The sequence below is a fragment of the Schistocerca serialis genome, chromosome 3 (genome assembly GCF_023864345.2).
Source record: "Schistocerca serialis cubense isolate TAMUIC-IGC-003099 chromosome 3, iqSchSeri2.2, whole genome shotgun sequence".
NCBI lineage: Eukaryota > Metazoa > Arthropoda > Insecta > Orthoptera > Acrididae > Schistocerca > Schistocerca serialis.
Window position 1 is genome coordinate 1004184591 of NC_064640.1, and position 20886 is coordinate 1004205476.

Below are 20886 nucleotides of genomic sequence, written 5' to 3' on the forward strand. Positions count from 1 at the left end.
CGAAGTAAGGGGAGTAGGTAAAACTACTCAATTTGTTCTTATTCATAGACCTACTTTATTTTGTGGTGCGAAGTTAAATTTTTCTTTAATGAAAGTTTCTTCTTCTTCCAGTTTGGGTAACGGATGGATATATAGACGTGGTGGCGCTCATGAAACATGCCACCTCCACGGCGCTCTTGTTGCGTTGGATTTTGACCATGCTTTCGCTCGCGTCGGACATGGTTCCCTGCATGCAGTTATGGAACACAATGGTATCCCGCGCATGACGACATCTGTAGTGCTTCGTTTGATCCATGGGGCGGTCACGAGGATCATGGTAAATGGCTATCGGTCCACCCCCGTCTATGTCAACAGGTCCGTCAGACAGGGTTGTCCTCTTTCTGCCATGTTATTCGCCATTTCCCTCGAACCAGCCCTTCACGGACTGCGGAAACGCTTGGAAGGACTTAGTCTCCGCTCCTTGACCTTTCGATGTGGAGCATACGCCGACGATGTGATGTTCCTAGCACGGACTGCTGACGAAGTACAATACGTCAATGTGTACATGGCTTCTCAGCTTAACCATTATGCCCACGTATTACCGATGAAAGACACGACTGCTTCCAGGATACACGCAGTTTTTGGACACGTGGTGAACGCTGGTGCCGTTTTCGAGTTCCGTTTTGTTACTCTTACCTTACCAGTCCACAAAGGAGGTGTTGGACTCACTCACATCAAACATAGAGCGTTGGCGCTGTACCTTCGCTCAATGCGGCGACTCTGGCTTTCACCAACAGACAGTCATCCTGGCCTCCTGATAGCAGAGGTGGCCCCACACACGCTGTGCCCACCGGTACCTGCCGGACATTTATCGCCCTCGCTATTAAATATTAGGACGTTTTTCGTTGGGGGTTGTACCGGAGACACGGACTCCGATAGCAAATACTTAATATACTGTTCTCCAGCGCTGGCATCCGGCTAACGACACTGTACGACGCCATCCCACCGTCGACTGGACACGAATTTGGCGAGCCATTCATGCGCCCTTCCTGTCAACTTTACTGCGGTGGAGATGTTATGTGGTCACTAACGAGAAATTTCTGACCCGACGAAGGCTACATGCCATTCACCTAACTGACGACCCTATGAGCCCCCGTTGCGCGACGAACGAACACAGACTGAACTGTGGCCCCGCACGCGAGTGCTGGAAACTGATCAGCCAGATACTAGCTTTCCTGCTATGCCGTCTCTATGTTTCAATTGTGCCCCTGGTCCTCTTTCATCCCGACGCTGTCTATTTCCCGACGACCCGGATGAATGCGGTTAATTGGGTGCAAGGTCACACCTTCAGGTGGCTTGCGGAGTATGGCTGTAGACGTAGATGTGGAACAGTGATACACTACATGTACCGCGCCGGCGATGACGAAGTCCTCGATTTGTAGCAATACATGATCGACGAGTTCCTGGTCTCAACGAACAAAGGAGAATACCGGAAACTTTTTGCTAACTATTTGGAATCGTCATTCATAGATCCACCGCCCAGCTGGGGTGAGCCAGGTGTGAGAAGAAATTAATTTGCAGACGTGATGTTTCCATGATTCTCCTAAGATAACAGTCTCTGACTGTGTGCAGCGGCCTCGGACACTCCGGTGGTTGCTGACTGGTGATGCCCATTGCAATGACGACCGCCTCTTACCGGCCGCCTGCTCGATAAGGCAATCCCAGCGGGCAAGATGGCCCTTTACAGTTCGCTTTATTGGCATAATTTTTGGCGTATGGCTCCCTTCTTTTTGTTGCTTCTTAAAAAAAATTTAAAACATGCGGTGGCGCGCTTAAGTGTCAGGAGGGGAGAGACATCGTGGCTAGGCCTCGGAATTCGACCCCTACCCGCCTTGCCTCCTCCAGCCTGCCGATAACTGTGATACTCAAAAAAAAACTTGGTCGGCAGCCCGGGTTAGATTTCCGGACGATGCATTTTTTTTTTAAATATTATTCTTCCCTTTCGGTATACAAGAGGTAGACGAAATGCAGTACTCGCTTTTGCATATACAGCAGAAAAACCTCTCTTTTTTCCAAAAAAAATGGGTATTTTATAAAAAGTGTTAATGGGACCACTATTAAGCATAGAGTTCGCAGCTCGTGGTCTTGCGGTAGCGTTCTCGCTTCCCGCGCACGGGATCCCGGGTTCGATTCCCGGCAGGGTCAGGGATTTTCCCTGCCTCGAGGTGACTGGGTGTTGTTGTGTCGTCTTCATCATCATCATCATCATCATTCATCCTCATTATGGTCGGAGGAAGGCAATGGCAAACCATCTCCGCTAGGACCTTGCCTAGTACGGCGGTGCGTGTATCCCGCATCATCTCCTACGCTCCTTGGAGTATGGGACCTCATCATAAACGATGAAAACAAAACAACAAAATAATGTGCTCAGTACTGCAGAATGCCATGCAAAGCGGCCCGGGTTCCCTTCCAGGCTGTTTCGGAGATTTTCTCTGCTCAGGGACAGGGTGTTGTGTTGTCTTCATCATCATCTCATGCCCATCGACACACAAGTCGCCGAAGTGGTGTCAACTAAAAAGACTTGCACCAGGCGACCGGTCTACCCGAAGGGAGAGCCTAGCCACACAGCATTTCATTTTAGTGAACTATCATTGCTTTCACTGTACGTTACACCATCCATTATGAGCAACAGCTCCTGTTTTAGGTACATACGCTGAAGCGCCAAAGAAACTGGTATAAGCATGCGTATTCAAATACAGAGATATGTAAACAGGCAGAATACAGCACTGCGTTCGGCAACCCCTATATAAGACAACAAGCGTCTGGCGCAGTTGTTACATCAGTTACTGCTGCTACAAATGCAGGTTATCAAGATTTAAGTGAGTTTGAACGCGGTGTTACAGCCGGCGCACGAGCAACTGGACGCTCCGAGGTAGCGATGAAGTGGAGATTTTCACGAGTGTACAGGGAATATCAGGAATGCGGCGAAACATCAGATCTCTGACATCGCTGCGGCCGGATAAAGATGCTTCAAGAACGGGGCAAAGGACGACTGAAGTGCAACCCTTCCGCAAATTGTTGCAGATCTCAATGCTGGGCCATCAACAAGCATCAGCGTCCGAACAGTTCAACGAAACATCATCGATATGGGCTTTCGGAGCCGAAGACCCACTTGTGTACCCTTGATGACTGCACGACACAAAGCTTTACGCCTCGTCTGGGGCCATCAACACCGACATTGGACTGTTGGTGATTGGAAACATGTTGCCTGGTTGGATGTGTCTCGTTTCAAATTGTGTCGAACGGATGGACGTGTACGGGTATGGAAATAACTTTATGAAACCATGGACCCAGCATGTCAGCAGGGGACTGTTCAAGCTGGTGGAGCCGGGCGTTGTGGCCGAGCGATTCTAGGCGCTTCAGTCTGGAACCGTGCGACCGCTTCGAATCCTGCCTCGGGCATGGATGTGTGTGATGTTCTTAGGTTAGTTAGGTTTACGTAGTTCTAAGTTTTAGGGGACTGATGACATCAGATGTTAAATCCCATAGTGCTCAGAACCATTTGAACCAAGCTGGTGGAGGCTCTGTAATGGTGTGGCGCGTGCGCAGTTGGGGTAATGCGGGACCCCTGATACGTCTAGATACGACTATGACAGGTGACACGTACGTAAGCATCCTGTCTGATCACCTTCATCCATTCATGTCCATTGTGCGTTAATATGGACTTGGGCAATTCCAACAGAATAATGCGACACCCCACACGTTCACAATTGTTACAGAATGGCTCCAGGAACACTCTTCTTAGTTTAAACACTTACGCTGACCATCAGACTTCCCAGACATGAACTGGAATGCCTTGCAACGTGCTGTTCAGAAGAGATCTCCAACCCCTCGCACTCTTACGGACTTATGGACAGCCCTCCACGGTGTCATTTCCCTCCAGAACTACTTCAGACATTAGTCGAGACCATGCCACGTCGTGTTGCGACACCTCTGCGTGCTCGCTGGTGCCCTACACGATATTAGGCAGGTGTAGCAGTTCCTTTGACTCTTCAGTGGATTTGGGCTGAATAATGTTTTTGAAAGTATGTACACATACTTGAAGTCAATCCCATCAGAATGTGTTAGCAATGCCAAAATAACATTCATCTTGCTGCGGTCCGATGAGCTAATAATTATCGCTCTATATTAACAGGTTGGAGTGATCCACTGTTGTTCTGTTTCTTCTGGTTTTCAGTATCGTTGCAGGACCAGGCAGTTACTGCGAAGTCCGTCTGATGTGGGTGTTTCTTCAGCTGAGCTACATTTACATTAACGTGCAGAGAATTTTATATAGAAAGAAAATAACACATACTTGTCGCTCTTAATCCCTTATTTTACTTGTAAATCCTCATCTATGCTTAAATACGTAACTAGTGCAGCGTCCACACCAAATATGCCTGGTAAATACATATTTCCACCTATTGATGTACAGCATGTGTCAGTATTGAACAATGATTTCTCCCAACAGAAGAACAGTTCGATATGCTAATTCCGTCAAACTGGTCCATATTTCCTCGTAGAGTCTGCACACTAATAGCTGTAAGCTTAGCCACGTTTCTAGAGCATAAAGGACAACATAACTGGCTTACTTTAAATTTTAAACGTATCCTCTATAGATGAGTGTATTCTCTCTCACGAAAAGGTTTAACCATTCCTCAGCTGACATTGTATGACCACCTAGAATCACCGAGAGGGCTTGAGAACTTCAGTGAAACATGGAAGCAATTTGCATTGAACTATCACATAAATGAACCCACTTACCCAAGGATAATATGAGTTCCCGATCGCTATGTTGAGGATTTTCGACAGCCACCACTGGATAGAACTCATAATCCGAGATCATTCCTACACTGCTGCATTTGCTATTTATGCTGTAGATATAGGAAAACTCCATTATTTTCGCGACAAGTTTCTGTAATTGCTTCACTTCACCCGCCAGAAACTGAAAACTAATTAGACATAAATATACATGTGACTACATTCTTGTACTAACACCACAACAGTGATTACTAGTACTTATTTGCCGCCTGAATTGAAATGGAGGAAGAGGAGATATGCACTGCATGTTAAACATATGAGAGTTCTTACTCGATATTTTTCAACCTCTATTAATGTATAACATTCACAACAGTGCATGTAACTTTAAAACATTAAACATAAATATATATCGTCTTTGCTTTGAGGTATGCATAAAGCATACACTGAGCTCCACAATCGTTTCATCGCTATCACTCATGTAGATATTGTTGTAAAAATGAATAAGGTTGTAATGCTGAATGCTAAATGTGATACAAGTAAGGTGATAGTAGTTAATTCGAGTGCTGTCAACGACTGTAAACTGTGATTTCTGAGCACTGGAGCATCATTCAGTAATTTGGAGTCGTCCACTAAGTCACTGATAAAGGAAAATGATGACTGCAGGACATTGGCGGTTTCAAGAAATCTGCTAAGTCCAGTTGTCCTAAATATTTTGGAACATATAATCCCCAAATACACTCCTGGAAATTGAAATAAGAACACCGTGAATTCATTGTCCCAGGAAGGGGAAACTTTATTGACACATTCCTGGGGTCAGATACATCACATGATCACACTGACAGAACCACAGGCACATAGACACAGGCAACAGAGCATGCACAATGTCGGCACTAGTACAGTGTATATCCACCTTTCGCAGCAATGCAGGCTGCTATTCTCCCATGGAGACGATCGTAGAGATGCTGGATGTAGTCCTGTGGAACGGCTTGCCATGCCATTTCCACCTGGCGCCTCAGTTGGACCAGCGTTCGTGCTGGACGTGCAGACCGCGTGAGACGACGCTTCATCCAGTCCCAAACATGCTCAATGGGGGACAGATCCGGAGATCTTGCTGGCCAGGGTAGTTGACTTACACATTCTAGAGCACGTTGGGTGGCACGGGATACATGCAGACGTGCATTGTCCTGTTGGAACAGCAAGTTCCCTTGCCGGTCTACGAATGGTAGAACGATGGGTTCGATGACGGTTTGGATGTACCGTGCACTATTCAGTGTCCCCTCGACGATCACCAGTGGTGTACGGCCAGTGTAGGAGATCGCTCCCCACACCATGATGCCGGGTGTTGGCCCTGTGTGCCTCGGACGTATGCAGTCCTGATTGTGGCGCTCACCTGCACGGCGCCAAACACGCATACGACCATCATTGGCACCAAGGCAAAAGCGACTCTCATCGCTGAAGACGACACGTCTCCATTCGTCCCTCCATTCACGCCTGTCGCGACACCACTGGAGGCGGGCTGCACGATGTTGGGGCGTGAGCGGAAGACGGCCTAACGGTGTGCGGGATCGTAGCCCAGCTTCATGGAGACAGTTGAGAATGGTCCTCGCCGATACCCCAGGAGCAACAGTGTCCCTAATTTGCTGGGAAGTGGCGGTGCGGTCCCCTACGGCACTGCGTAGGATCCTATGGTCTTGGCGTGCATCCGTGCGTCACTGCGGTCCGGTCCCAGGTCGACGGGCACGTGCACCTTCCGCCGACCACTGGCGACAACATCGATGTACTGTGGAGACCTCACGCCCCACGTGTTGAGCAATTCGGCGGTACGTCCACCCGGCCTCCCGCATGCCCACTATACGCCCTCGCTCAAAGTCCGTCAACTGCACATACGGTTCACGTCCACGCTGTCGTGGCATGCTACCAGTGTTGATGAAGCTCCGTATGCCACGGCAAACTGGCTGACACTGACGGCGGCGGTGCACAAATGCTGCGCAGCTAGCGCCATTCGACGGCCAACACCGCGGTTCCTGGTGTGTCCGCTGTGCCGTGCGTGTGATCATTGCTTGTACAGCCCTCTCGCAGTGTCCGGAGCAAGTATGGTGGGTCTGACACACCGGTGTCAATGTGTTCTTTTTTCCATTTCCAGGAGTGTATGTCATGATGTTGCAACTGGAAGACTACACATTCAATGAGAAAGAAGAGGAGAGAGTGGATGGATGTATATTACATGCTCAAGGGGCTTAAATCTAAAATTTGTGTAAGGTCCTTCTTGAAATTCACAGAAAACCTTATGGACGACTGGCGTAATTTGGCTGCACTTGGCAATTATTTATTTTCCCCGAACCACTGATGCCTGTTTTATGTAACACTACACATACATTTGACATGTTACTTCCAGTGTCTCACAGTAATGTATTTATTTCGAAGTATGATTATTTTGATAATCATTTGTAGTTGGATTGAGAACGCCAACTTGAAGGACTTCCTACTATTAAACTGCGACGTGAAGGCTGTAAAACGGAACGAACAAATGGTTTATACGTGTCTTCTCTTTCATATAGAAATGCGCAGTCACTATACCTTAGCCGGTTGGGGTTCCAGTAGTAATGGGACCATTATATTTTAGTGAAAGTACCTTACTGACTGACCTACAATGACTGCACAGCTTTACCTACTATTAACAGTCCATTTATAATGCTAGTTGAAATGAAACACAGTTTGGATAACATTTGCATATCCTATGCTTAATGTTGCCAGTCAGCAGCAGTGACCGAGATGCAATTTGCTCATGGAACAGGAGAAGGTAAATGGATAGGTGAGAAGCGACCTGTCACGCAATCAATGAATGAATTAACTGCCGCTCTCTCCGCCCTCTACCAGTGGTGGGTGTATAAGCACCGAGAAGCAGCAGGAGTAAGCTGCCTACTGTCCTTATGAGATGTGGGTCGGTGACTGGCAAGTGCAGATCCTACTTGTCTAGCTGGAGATAGCGACAGTGGCAACGTTTTTTAATAAATATGCATGCATACCACTCCCTATTCCTATCATACTACAAGTGATAGTGATCTGTGTGTCTGAGGCTGCATCAGTGAGACACACAATTTTAAACTTGAGTTAAAAGGATTGTTTTTCAAGTCCACTGCTCTGCTTTCTCTGTGACGGTTGCATAAACGTTTTTTAACGTCACAGGGAGTACTGAGAGGATCAGGCGCATAGTAAAATGTTACAATACATCTAAGTATCTTTCAGCACAGTATCCTCAAGGACCTATTGTTTGAATAACTCGATGTGGTAACTGTCAGACATAAAACTGGGGGATAGCAGTGTAATTTATATGTAGCAAGAGTGTACTTGTTTAAATAATGCACTGTAGTAATTTTTAAACATTAAAATTCTCATATTTACTTGTGTGTCTTTGGATGACGATCGTGAAAAATGGGTATTTGGAATATTGGTAGAAAATTGGCCAGAAACTAACAAATTCCCCCATAACTGTAAACAACAATGGAAGTTGGTCATATGTTAGAATGCCGACTGCCGCGCGGGATTAGGCGAGCGGTCTACGGCGTTGCAGTCATGGACTGTGCGGCTGGTCCCGGCGGAGGTTCGAGTCCTCCCTCGGGCATGGGTGTGTGTGCTTGTCCTTAGGATAATTTAGGTTAAGTAGTGTGTAAGCTTAGGGAATGATGACCTTAGCAGTTAAGTCCCATAAGATTTCACAGACATTTGATGGTAACATCACCTGCAGTGCTTCTCTTGGACTCGTGACCATATCTGTTGGACGCTAGATTACTGGAAAACCGTAGCAAGGTCAAATGGGTGCAGATTTCAGTTGGTAAGTGCTGGTGGTAGGGCTCGGGTGTGGCACAGACCCCACGAAGCCATGGACCCAAGCGGCGGGGTCAGGGATTTTCTCTGCCTCATGATGGCTGGGTGTTGTGTGTGCTGTCCTTAGGTTAGTTAGGTTTAAGTAGTTCTAAGTTCTAGGGGACTGATAACCATAGCTGTTAAGTCCCATAGTGCTCAGAGCCATTTGAACCATTTGAACCATGGACCCAAGTTGTCAACAAGACACTGTGCAAGCTGATGGTGGCTCCACAATGGTGTGGGTTGTGTATACATGGAGTGTATTGGGTCCTGTGATCCAACTGAACCGATTACTGATTGTAAAGGGTCTTTTTTAGGCTACTTGGAGAACATCTGCAGCCATGTCCCCAAACAACGATGGAATTTTTACGCATAACAATACACCATGTCACGGAGCCACTACTGTCTGCGATTGGTTTGAAGAACGTTCTTCACGATTCCAGCGAGTGATTTGGTCATCAAGATCGCCTAACATGAATCCCGTCTTTCATATGTACGGCATAATCGAGAGGTTATGTCGCGCAAAGAATCTTGCTCAAGCAACACATTCAGAATTATGGAGGGCTATAGAGACAGTATGGATCAATATTTCTGCAGAGGATTTCCAACAACTTCTTGAGTCCATGCCACATCGAGTTGCTGCAGTAACGCGGGCAAAAGGAGGTCCGACACGATGTTGGTGGTTTCCCACGACTTTCGTCACGTCAGTGCAGGCCGCTGATTGTACCTATAAAACCATATCATTGTACGAGACATAGTTTAGGAGGTATGGCGTCGCGAACATTAAACACAAGGCGAGACGCTGCGTGGTCGCACAGCTATAAATAAATAAGCGACCTACTCCGGGTTCTCCGCTAGTTTTATATAAACCCGTGTTTCGCTACTATTTCCAATATAGCATGCTCCTGCAAAGTCGCCCTGTTATAAGAGTTCCAGCTAACAGGTACCAATAAAGAGGAGCAGGAAAGGGGAGACAGAATGAGTAGGAGGCAGGGTGCAGCGAGTGCGAATAGGGAGGTCGGTGACACTGCAGTGGCGGCGATCGATAGCAGGCCCGAGCTGGCGCCAGCTCCGCGGCTCCGAGCAAAGCCGGAAATCTTCTCGGGGCCGTTCTCCGCGCCTTCGTGTGCATCGATGCTTAATCAAAACTCTGTATCCCTTGATCCAGGTACAAGCTGCACCTGGTAATGCTCGTCTACCGAGCTATCCCCTTTTCCTATATAAGGGAGCGTCCGATATCATTCCGCGAGAAATGGGTTTTACGCGGATATCTATTCACGGGCTGGATAGTGAATAACGCGCGGCCTCAAACTTGAGGACACGTTATAGGTTCAGAACTGCGGACGGAAAGTGGTAATAAGTCAAACTAAAATTGTCATTTTTTATGAAGCAAAATCTCAGTTTTATCTAGTCGCTAGTGACTTACATGCGTGACTGTGGCGCCTTTATTTATTTGCAAGCGGAGAAACGCGGTGTTGCCCAAGTATTTATTTACAACTGTGCGTCCACGCCAGTACCACACTCCTCTGACTTTGTACTTAATGTTAATGACGTCATATCTCCTGAACTATGTGTCACAAAATGATATAAATTTGCACTTTCATTCAGTGGTATGTGTGAATACTATCTATAAAATGTTCCGTGAATATACTTAGTAGCAAAGAAATAATAAATTACAACTTCGTGCTCCGTTTGGTACTTTCACTCCATAAACAGATGATAAGTTGTAAGCGATAAAAGTTTTCCTTCCATCATTTTCTAAGGACTGTCAGTGAGAAAAACTGTAGTAAGGGTTTGAAGTTACGCGTAAAGTTTGTTGCAACCTCTCATTCTCAAATACTGGATGAATGAAGACTGGAAATTCAAGCATCGGGAGCTACACTTCTTTTTCGCTTCCACTCTCATCCCTTTTATAGATAGCCGGTTCTTACTCCAAAAGCGATTGTCTCCTAACGATAAGGTATTGTGTACCAAGTTTGGTTGAAATCGGTCCAGTGGTTTAGGAGCAGATGTGGAACACACACGAACAAAATGGTTCAAATGGCTCTGAGCAGTATGGGACTTAACATCTGAGGTCATCAGTCCCCTAGAACTTAGAACTACTTAAACCTAACTAACCTAAGGACATCACACACATCCATGCCCGAGGCAGGATTGGAACCTGTGACCGTAGCGGTCGCGCGGTTCCGGACTGAAGCGCCTAGAACCGCTCGGCCACACCGGCCGGCAAACACACGAACAGCACACACACATACGCACGCACACACGCACGCACGCACACACACACACACACACACACACACACACACACACACACACACACACACACACACACACATTTTTTAAAATACATACCAATTTACATAGTCGTTTCATGTGGCAAGATTAAGACTTTTCGGAGCTAGGTCTGATTAGATATTCTTAATAAGTTAACACTACAATATGCACGGTACACGATCAGAACACCAAAATAATAATTTTGGTAGTGAGATTAGTTATGCTGGACAGTGTTATAAGGGAATGGGAAAAGACATCACATTGCGCTGCTACAGTTAATTGTCTAGCACAACTCTCACTACAGTAGAGGGCCAAAATGAAATCTGTCGTAGTTTGAGGACGAGATACACTAGAGGATGCCTGGAAGTCTCCTGCAGAAATACAGAGCCATGCAGCCTCTATACCACTTCATAACTGCGAATGTTACCAGTGCAAGGTTTTCTGCACGAACTCACCTCTCGACTACGTCCCACAAATGTTCGATGAGATTCATGTCAGGCGATTTTGCTGGCCATATCATTCGCTGGAATCGTCAAGAATGTCCTTGAAACAAATTGCAAACAACTCTGGACCAGTGACACGGTGCACTGTTATCCGTAAAAGGTCCATCGCTATTTGGGGACACGAAATTCATGAATGGCTACAAATGGCCTCCGTGTAGTCGAACATAACCATCTGCAGTGAATGATAGGTTCAGTTGGACCAGGGGACCAAGTCCATTCTATGTAAACACAGCCCACACCATTATGGAGCGACCAATAGCTTGCACAGTGGTTTGTTGAGAACTTGGGTGCATGGCTTCATGGGCTCAGCGCGACAATCTAACCCTACCATCAACTTTTACCAAGAGAAATCCGTACTCATCTGGCCCGGCCACAGTTTTCCTGTCGTCTACGGGACAACCGATACGGTCACGAGTCCAAAACAGGCGATGCAGGCGATCTCGTGCAGTTAGCAAAGGCTCCCGCGCCAGTCGTCGCCTGCCATGGCCCATTAACGCTAAATTTCGCCTCAGTGTACTAACGGATAAATTCGTCGCGCATCCTACATTGATTTCTGCTGTTATTTCACGCAGTGATGTTTGTCTGACAACGTGATAACTCTACGCAAACGCCACTGCGTTGTTCGTGGTGAGTGTTAATGCCTGAATGTTGGTATTCTTGGCACACTCTTGACACTGTGGATCTTGTAATACTGAATTCCCTAACGATTTACAAAATGGAATGTTCCATTTGTCAAGCTCCAACCATCCTTCCGCGTTCAGTCTGTTAGTTATATGTCGTACGGCCATAATTATGGCAAAAACCTTTTCACACGAGTCACCTGAGTACTAGCAACAGCTCCACCAATGCACTGCGCTCTTATACCTTGTGTACACGATAGTACCGCCAACTGCAGATGTGCATATCGATGAGTTTTGTCACCAGAGTGTATTAATAGAATGCCAGGATTCAGGCTTGTTACTGATCGTGTCGGACCGGGTAAGGCTTCGACTAAGGCATCAACCTTTGATTTATTAAGATATTGGAGAAATGTGATAGGAATTTCCAACACTTATAACAAAAGATTTAATAAATAGAAGAGCGGAAATGTATTCTTAAATCAGAATAGAACGTGCTAGCCCTACTGTTTCACTGCAGACTGCCTTCACTGACAATTGTACTCCCACAAAAACGACATCGAGAATGATTATTGATCTATAGCTTTTCGCACATAACTGATAACACATCAGAAAGGGAATGCTGAACCACGAGAGCCAGATTGAGGCACCAGAATTGGGGCACACTGCTGGTGCTGCTGCCCTACCGAAATACTCGCCGTCGGCAAACGAACGCCACAGCGAGGAGTTGTCCCAAGTAATGGAAAGTTAAACTAGTGCAGCATCCAAATGGACACGGTTTCTGAAAGCTTCGCATCGGTAGCTACTAGCATCACTAAAAATTCTCACAGAATGTGCAGAAGTAGCGACAGCCAGACCTTTGAAACACTGAAAGAAACGTATTCACAGTTGCGAATACGATTAGACTTTAGCTGTACAACTGATTAGTGCCAATGAAAATTTGTCCCGGAACAGGACTCGAAACTGGATTTCCCACTAATCGCGAGCGGTCGCCTTTAGGTACCTAGGCTACCCGAACACGCCCGCAGGACAGTCGCAACCCGCCATGTCACTGTGTGTCTACGTCCTGCACTCACACTGTTGTTATGATTCCTGCACAGGGGAGACCTTCGTAGTTATTGTCGCGGCCGTGTCTAGGCACGAAATATATTCCGAGTGTCTGTGTTATACAGTGCCTTTCAGACATGCATGCATGTCGGATAGATATTGCGTAGTACACTATATAGCACAGACACATCAAATAACATTTCACGCCTAGACAAGGCCGTGACAAGAATAATGAAAGTCTCTCCCTTTTCCGGAATCACAGTGACTGTGCGATTATAGCACGTGCAGACACAGTGACATAGCGGTTTGGATCGGTCCCGGATTGTGCTCGAGTTACATAAACGGGGTCGGGCCTTAGCAGCCGATGGAAGCGGGCGTGCTGTGCGTTTCCTGCTGCAGCGTGTGCGACTTGCTTGTCCCCTCTCGCCGACACTAAAGCGACGCCGTCGCGTGACAAGATCGTGACAAATCAATACAGAAAATCAACACTGAACTTTGCTTTTCGTAACAACTTTGCTAGACCAAAAGCACTTTTAAAGAAGGAGGCCAAGACCCCTATTTGCTGACACGTTCGGCACCCACTTCTTGATCGTAAGTAATACGGTCCATGATAAACTTATTAATGACGCTACATACAACAACGTTCTTCCAGAGATGAAGCACAGACTCTGCTTCTCTCACACAGACGGAAATGTTGGTAACGTCGAGGTTGACCGTGCCGAACTGGCACTGCGGTCTACACGCATATTCGAACTCCCTTTCGAAATCCAGGTGCAGACGTCATGTCGCCGCTTCCCCCATAGAACTCGGTAGAAGAACACGTGGCAGAAAAGTGGACCTAACTTGAGGTGTATCGAGTCCTTCTCTGAGTATGCCAGGTCCGCACTGAACTTCGATGACACGTACCATCATACGTTCAAATAGGAGCTATGGTGCAGCAAGGAACGTCACCTATGTTCAGAGTGCCTCCAGTATCGGATCACACAACTTTCACCACAGGACGTGCTGCCTCCATCAAAGCCGACGACCCTTCCACTGACGTACGTGGCAGCGCTCACAAAGTCTCTGCCTGTCCAGACACGACAAACCGACCGTGTTGGGGAGAACAGTCCTCTGCGGACCAATGCCTGGCTGATAAATCAGCCTGGCCAGTGGCAAAACTACATTCAATATCAGCGATACCACCGAACGCTGCAGACACCGCGGCCAGCAGGATGGCAATCGATTCACTTATTGTACCAACCAAAGCCTTTGTGCTAGCGAGGTGTGAGTCAATGCGATCATTTGACACGGAAGGCCAAGCGCGAAAATAGCACTCACCGAAACTCTGAAAGCTGTCACCACAAGACCGTGTCGGATCACAGCAGCTTCCACTGCAGGCTGCACAGTCACTCGGTCCACTACGACCTTACAGAACACAAAGAGACTTCCGTGGGCTAAGGTCGCCGAGACTGGGCAGGCTGAGGTGCCACTGGACCATCCAGTCTGAACACAAACGGAGTAATGAGTTCGCTGGGATATGGCATCAGTCATGATGTCCACTTCTCTCCACCAGCACTGTTCTGGCGCAATCACAAACGCCGGAACGAAGAAGAAGAACGCAAAATCAGAGAAGGCGGTGAGGAAACGTCGTCCAATGGTACGCGTAATTGGACCGCGCCACGCCGGGAGCGCCACTGCAGGAAGTGAATAAAAGCGCCGCTCCTACCAGCCTTGGCCGCTCAGATCGGCTCAGTGCATTGACAATAGTGGAACGTATCTGTGGACCATGCTGCAAGTGACTATGGAGCCTTCTAATTGGCGCTTCGTCAACAATAGTATGTGAGCCTTGATTCAGTGTCGTTCTCGGTGTCCATCTGGCGATAGGGGCGGTACATGGAGATCCCTGAGTGCCTCGTATTGAAAGTCTAGGGACTGCTTGTCCCACAGAGCCGTTTCCTTGCCAAACTGCGTAAGTATCTTGTGGATTATCGGTTTGGCAGATAGGAGCCACGACTCCAAAGTTGAAGGAGTATCTGGAGAGACATTGTTCACATTTGGCCAACGTTGCTTTGACTTATTGACTGCAGCCTGGATCCTGTAAGTGAGTTACGTTCATCTTCCAAGGGCCATTATTATGTCAGACTGATTGGGGATGGAGATAAGCATCTTGAAGAAATAAGCGCTGTGATCGGAGAAGACCAGAGGCCACTGTGCATCGGCTGCCACACCCCGTGGGAGATCTTATGATATGCGATCCAGTCGGCTCGCCGAATGACTGCTAAGATGCATGTGTCCAGTGCTGTCACCGCTTAACTTTTGCCACGTGTCGCGAAAGCGAAGATTGTGAATCACCATAGCCAGTACCAGGCAAGGCGGTAGCGTGAGATTTGGTCCTTGGGATGAAGGACGCAATTAAAATCGCCGGCAAAGACGCTGTGTTCATACTGTCCTAGGAAAAGGTGGGCGACGTCCGCAGAGTTGATCCTGGCCCAGTCACAACGTTTGATGGTTCATAAACTTTAATGAATTGGATATCGAGTGCTGTAACCATTAATCCGCAAGCGGAGAGGAGGTACGTGACGTCGGCGGCTTCCATACCATCAAACACTAAAATCATCACACCGGTATTTATGGAACCACCAGGCATCACGTACGTTAAGTAACCATAACTGTTCGGGCGTGCGTTTATTTACAGTTCTTGCAGAAATGGAAGTCGACTCGTGCGGCTCGTATTATTTCTCTAGGGAGCTTGATCTTGGAAGGAGAGCTACACATGCTGATATTCATCATGGCCAAGTGGTAAGTCTGGCACTGTGATGGTTGGGCATGTTCATCCGTGGTGTTTGTTGGATCTTGCCCACTCGTTGCTTATAGGCTGCCTAACGGATGCTGCGTTCTCGGAATGCTACACAACAATTCAAACAAATTTTACTTCTATAAGCAGCTTGACAATAGTTGACAATACTTAGTACCCATCCTGCCAGTTACTGGACTGGTATACCTGGGAGCCACGTTTACAGAGATGTGTGCGGAACAGCCGTGGAAAACCGTCGATGGTTACTACAGATCGTATTCGTGATGGTGCATCAGCATCTGTTCCGGGATTTGAATCAGTTTCTATGTGTGGAATACCTGGAGCTCTGTGTGGTGTCCGCCGGCCGCCGTGGCCACGCGGTTCTAGGCGCTCAGTCCGGAACCACGCGACTGCTGCGGTCGCAGGTTCGAATCCTGACTCGGGCATGGATGTGTGTGATGTCCTTAGCTTAGTTAGGTTTAAGTAGTTCTCAGTTCTAGGGGACTGATAACCACAGATGTTAAGTCCCATAGTGCTCAGAGCCATTTTCTGTGTGGTGTCCAACTCAGTCATGTGGCACAGGTCGTGATACTATTGGCAGTGATAGGTCACAGATTTCAAGTGGTTATTTCCTGTCCACAGGACACTTATCTGAAGTGTGTTACGACACTCTCGACCTCTCCCTGCCTGATGTAGGGCTGGTCTGGTCTGGGTCTGGTTAATGTCCGGAAATGAGCAGCTGTCTCTATGTCAGTAATATGCGGAAACGATGCATCAATAAAAAAAATGGCTCTGAGCACTATGGGACTTACTATCTGAGGCCACCAGTTCCCTACAACTTAGAACTACTTAAACCTAACTAACCTAAGAATATCACACACATCTCATGCCCGAGTCAGGATTCGAACCCGCAGTCGTAGCGGTCGCGCGGTTCCAGACTGAAGCGCCTAGAACCGCTCGACCACACCGGTAGGTCGATGCATCAGTCAACACGCCTCTCTCATGGGTCATCTGTTGGAGGTTCTGATGCCAGTCTCGCACATCCTGCCACTGTCTGTGTTGCACAGTGCGACACACCTCTCCCATGTATCGATATCCACTCTCAAATACAGCTGTGTGATCTCGGATCTCCTCGCAACTTGCCCGCTGAAAGGAAAAAAAAAAAAAATTGCGGGTAGTTCTACGTAACATGACAGAAACCAAGTACCCAACTGTCAATTGGCCCATGCGTGCGGAAAACGATACACCAGCACTTTCTACACACCACAGCGTGTGCGACGTGGTATCACGTCAACAACAAAAAATATGCGACGAGACACCGACTCCACGTTATCAGGTTAATGGTCTACCCTCTTTTCCTTGACTGTTGCCTCCTGGACAGTGATAAACATCGCTTCGCGTGGGTCTCATTGCCCGGCGTTTGGCGACTGAGATAGAACTTAGCTTGTTACCTCCGTGTCACACCTGACTTGATTGACTCTCCATTTTCCCTGATGACCATTCAATGTCGTATGCGTACATGATTCAAGGGAGTGACCATCGACTACGTATTCAGCAAATGGGAGAAAGTGGAGCTTGATTAGTGGTGAAACCTGCAAAACACTCACCTCGTCCGCGAATGCACACCGAAGTACCGTATGCTCTTCGCAAATTATTTACGCATTATTTTGGTTAATCCTCTCGCTAACCGGGTAGTACTAGGTTGAGTTTAACATTGTGCAGAGCGTCACACTCCTGGGTAGCACGAATGAAGGGAAGGGATTTGCTGATTCATAGAAAGTTGCATCCACTGTAAAACCAAGTTAGTCTGTTGTAGATATTTTTGCAACGCATTGTTAGAGGTAGAAAACTCCAGTACCACTTTATAAGAAAAATCCAGTTGTACCATTTCTTGAAGAAATATTCTTTTAGCTGTAGTTGCACAAGTGACTTACGAAAGTAATTTTTGTTTACCCTTTGATTAATATTTTTTGGAACATTATGTTTTATAGGATTTTCATTTGTTCACATTTACTATTTATAATAATGTAATTTAAAAATATAAAAAAACTAAAATTAAAAAAAATTATAGTGCCAAGCAGCCTATCGCCTGTGGAGAGTTTTTGGGTATAATTAAGGGCAATACCCAAAGAGGGATAGCTCATTTTTTATAGCAGGGTAAAAGTTGCAATGCCAAATAGGGGTACTTTAAAAAAATTAAACTTAGTTAGATAAGGAGATAGGAAGAAAATGGTTATCGCTGCTACCTCTAGACTGTAGGGTTCCGGGTTCAGGAAAAATGCGTGAAACAGCGCAAGAAATAAAGCTAATAAAATGCGGTTAAGCCGACCACCTGCCATAAGCGAGAAACCGAGTCAGAGTCAAAGTCTGGCACACATTTGCACTGTCAGTAATCAGTCGCGCACCTCAAGTCTCATATTATTCGCAACTGCGAATACATTTGTCTCATTTCATACAGCTTTCGATTGCAGAGATGTCCGTTCCTTCAGAGATGCATACATGTCTGGAGGACATTTCATTAGTACACCGTGTAACACAGACACTGCAAATAGTATTTTATGCTACGTAACACAGACACTGCAAATAGTATTTTATGCTACGACAAGGCCGCGACAAGAGTAATGAAAGTCTCTCCCTGTGCGGGAATCACAACAACTTTGTGACTGCAGGACGGAGACACACGGTGACATGGCAGTTTTTGTCAGTCCTGCTGGCCTGCTCGGGTAGTCACAGTTCCGTCGCAATAGCGGCCGAGTGTGGGCGTGTGGCTGCCCGCCGCGTTTGCTGTTGCTTATTTGTGACTACTTTTTCCATACCATCATGCAGTCTTCGATTAGACACTGAAGTTCAGCTTTCCGTTCGGCTATGATCGTCCCAAAGTGACCGATACTGTTGACTGGTTGTCTGGCGACACAGGTTTCAAAGACGTGATAGGAATGAAGTATGACTTCTTAGAGAATACATTATACGTCGAGGCTGTAGAAGAGGATAACTGTCTATGATTTATGAGTACAACGGAAGGGTTGCCTGATTCCGTTCATGAGAATGGGGAAATCTGAAGTTTCTATCAGCTTCACTAGCCTAGGAGTTCGGTTTGTACGAATTTTCCACCTCTCCTTTGAAGTTCCGATAGACAAATTTCGACAAGTTCTTACCTGTGATGCGGTTTTCCTCTGATCCAAAGTGTGAAATGGACAGCACTTAAACATTTCAATTAAGATAATGGTGCAGAAAGTGTCAAGACTTATTTGCGAAAATATATACCATCACGCATCTTGGTTCGCAGTTTTAGGGCGTTGGTAATTTCCGAACTTGCAGTAAATGTAATTCTCCTGAACACCATCGGGCAGATTGTCCAAACATACGGAATGCGCTTAGAACCGCCCACCCAGTACAGCTTCCAGTAACTAGCTCCGCATCGGATGGTGTGACGTGTGCCACCGCTTTTGAACTATCCGTCAAAGAAAAATTCGAACAACAGCCTGCCGTCGTGTAGAAATACGACTAGATAGTGCAGACCCAAATAGTTAACACGCTTGAGAGTTCCGGGCCTACATTCAGCACCGAGTGCAAAGCTAATAAACGTGAAAAAGTGAATCCTTCGGCTACTGAGCAAACAGCCAAGGCAGAAAAGGCCTCATCGACAGCAACAACCGCTCCTAGCGTTGAGCGCGTTCCGCCGCAGCGCCAACCGCCGATTTCTGCCACGACATCACCAGTCACTCCCACGATACAAGAAACGGATACTTCAGAGCAAACGTACATCACTGAAAATCCCTCTGAAACAGCCAACTCAAGTCAAGCGGACCGTGAAACGCCTGACAAACAACGTTCTTACAACGACTCCTTCAAGCAGAAAAATTTCAAATCAAACAAGATGCGGACGCAGACAGAGGAAGAAATGCTATATTTAGCACGTAACATTGTCAATCAAGAAGATACAGACTCGGCAGTCACAAAAGAAGAGGAAGGAGACACCAACACCCAGAGGGTCTTGTGCCATCTCGACCTGAAGGACGAAACCCGGTAACATCCGCCAGATGAAGTCATTATATGATCTGTGGATATGGAGGACCAAATTTGTAGATCGTTATGCAAGATTACGAAACTGCTGCTTTCAACATACATAGAGTGAAATCGAATAGAAAAGTATATGTCTCGAAAGACTGCGATTTTGCTGCTGATACTGACAATCTTATTCTTCAAGAGGTGTGTACGACTAAGTTAAGAAAAATACAGGATTATGACGCGAATTTTAATAGTGGGCAAGCAAGTGGGACTGGGATACTGATATGAGAAGGAATACCAAACAAGATGAAAGCTTTAGTAGGAAATGGTCGAGCCATTACGCTTTGGAGTGAAGATGTCCCCTTAGTTAGCATCTACGACCCAATTGTTTCCAGTGGTGGACGCAACAGAAGTCAATTTTACTGGGAAGAACTGGTCCATCTTATCACCAGTTCAAGCTTGAGGTTCATTTTAGGCGGCGATTTCATTTGCGTTTAACGGAAAGAAGAGTAGGTCCCTAATTGTAATTATTGTGAAGAGCTTAAGCTTTTAATAGAAAGCCTCCTGTGGTAGACACCTGGACACAACTGCGACCAAACTCCCAAGAATATACCGTCGTCAGTAACACGTCCACTAGTAGATTAGATCGAATAGACCTAAAGGGAGACCTTTCTCGATTGGTGAAGAGCTGCGAAGTATGTTAGCTGTCAGTTTCTCAGACCACTGTGCATACAATATAGTGTGGTCCGACAGCCGCAACTGAAAATCATCCTCGGTCGCGGTGCACGGCAGTTTCAAGAAAAACAAATTAAATCTGCATCAACATATACACTCCGCAAGCAATCCAGGGGTGTGTGGTGGAGAGTATTTTGTGTACCACCGTTAATCCCCCTTCCCTCCCACTTTGCTCTTCGAGTCCCCAATGATTCGTGGGAAGATCGACTACTGGTAAGCTTCCACGTTGGCTCGAATCTTTTTAATTTTGTCTTCGTGGTCTTTTCGCGAGATAAACGTA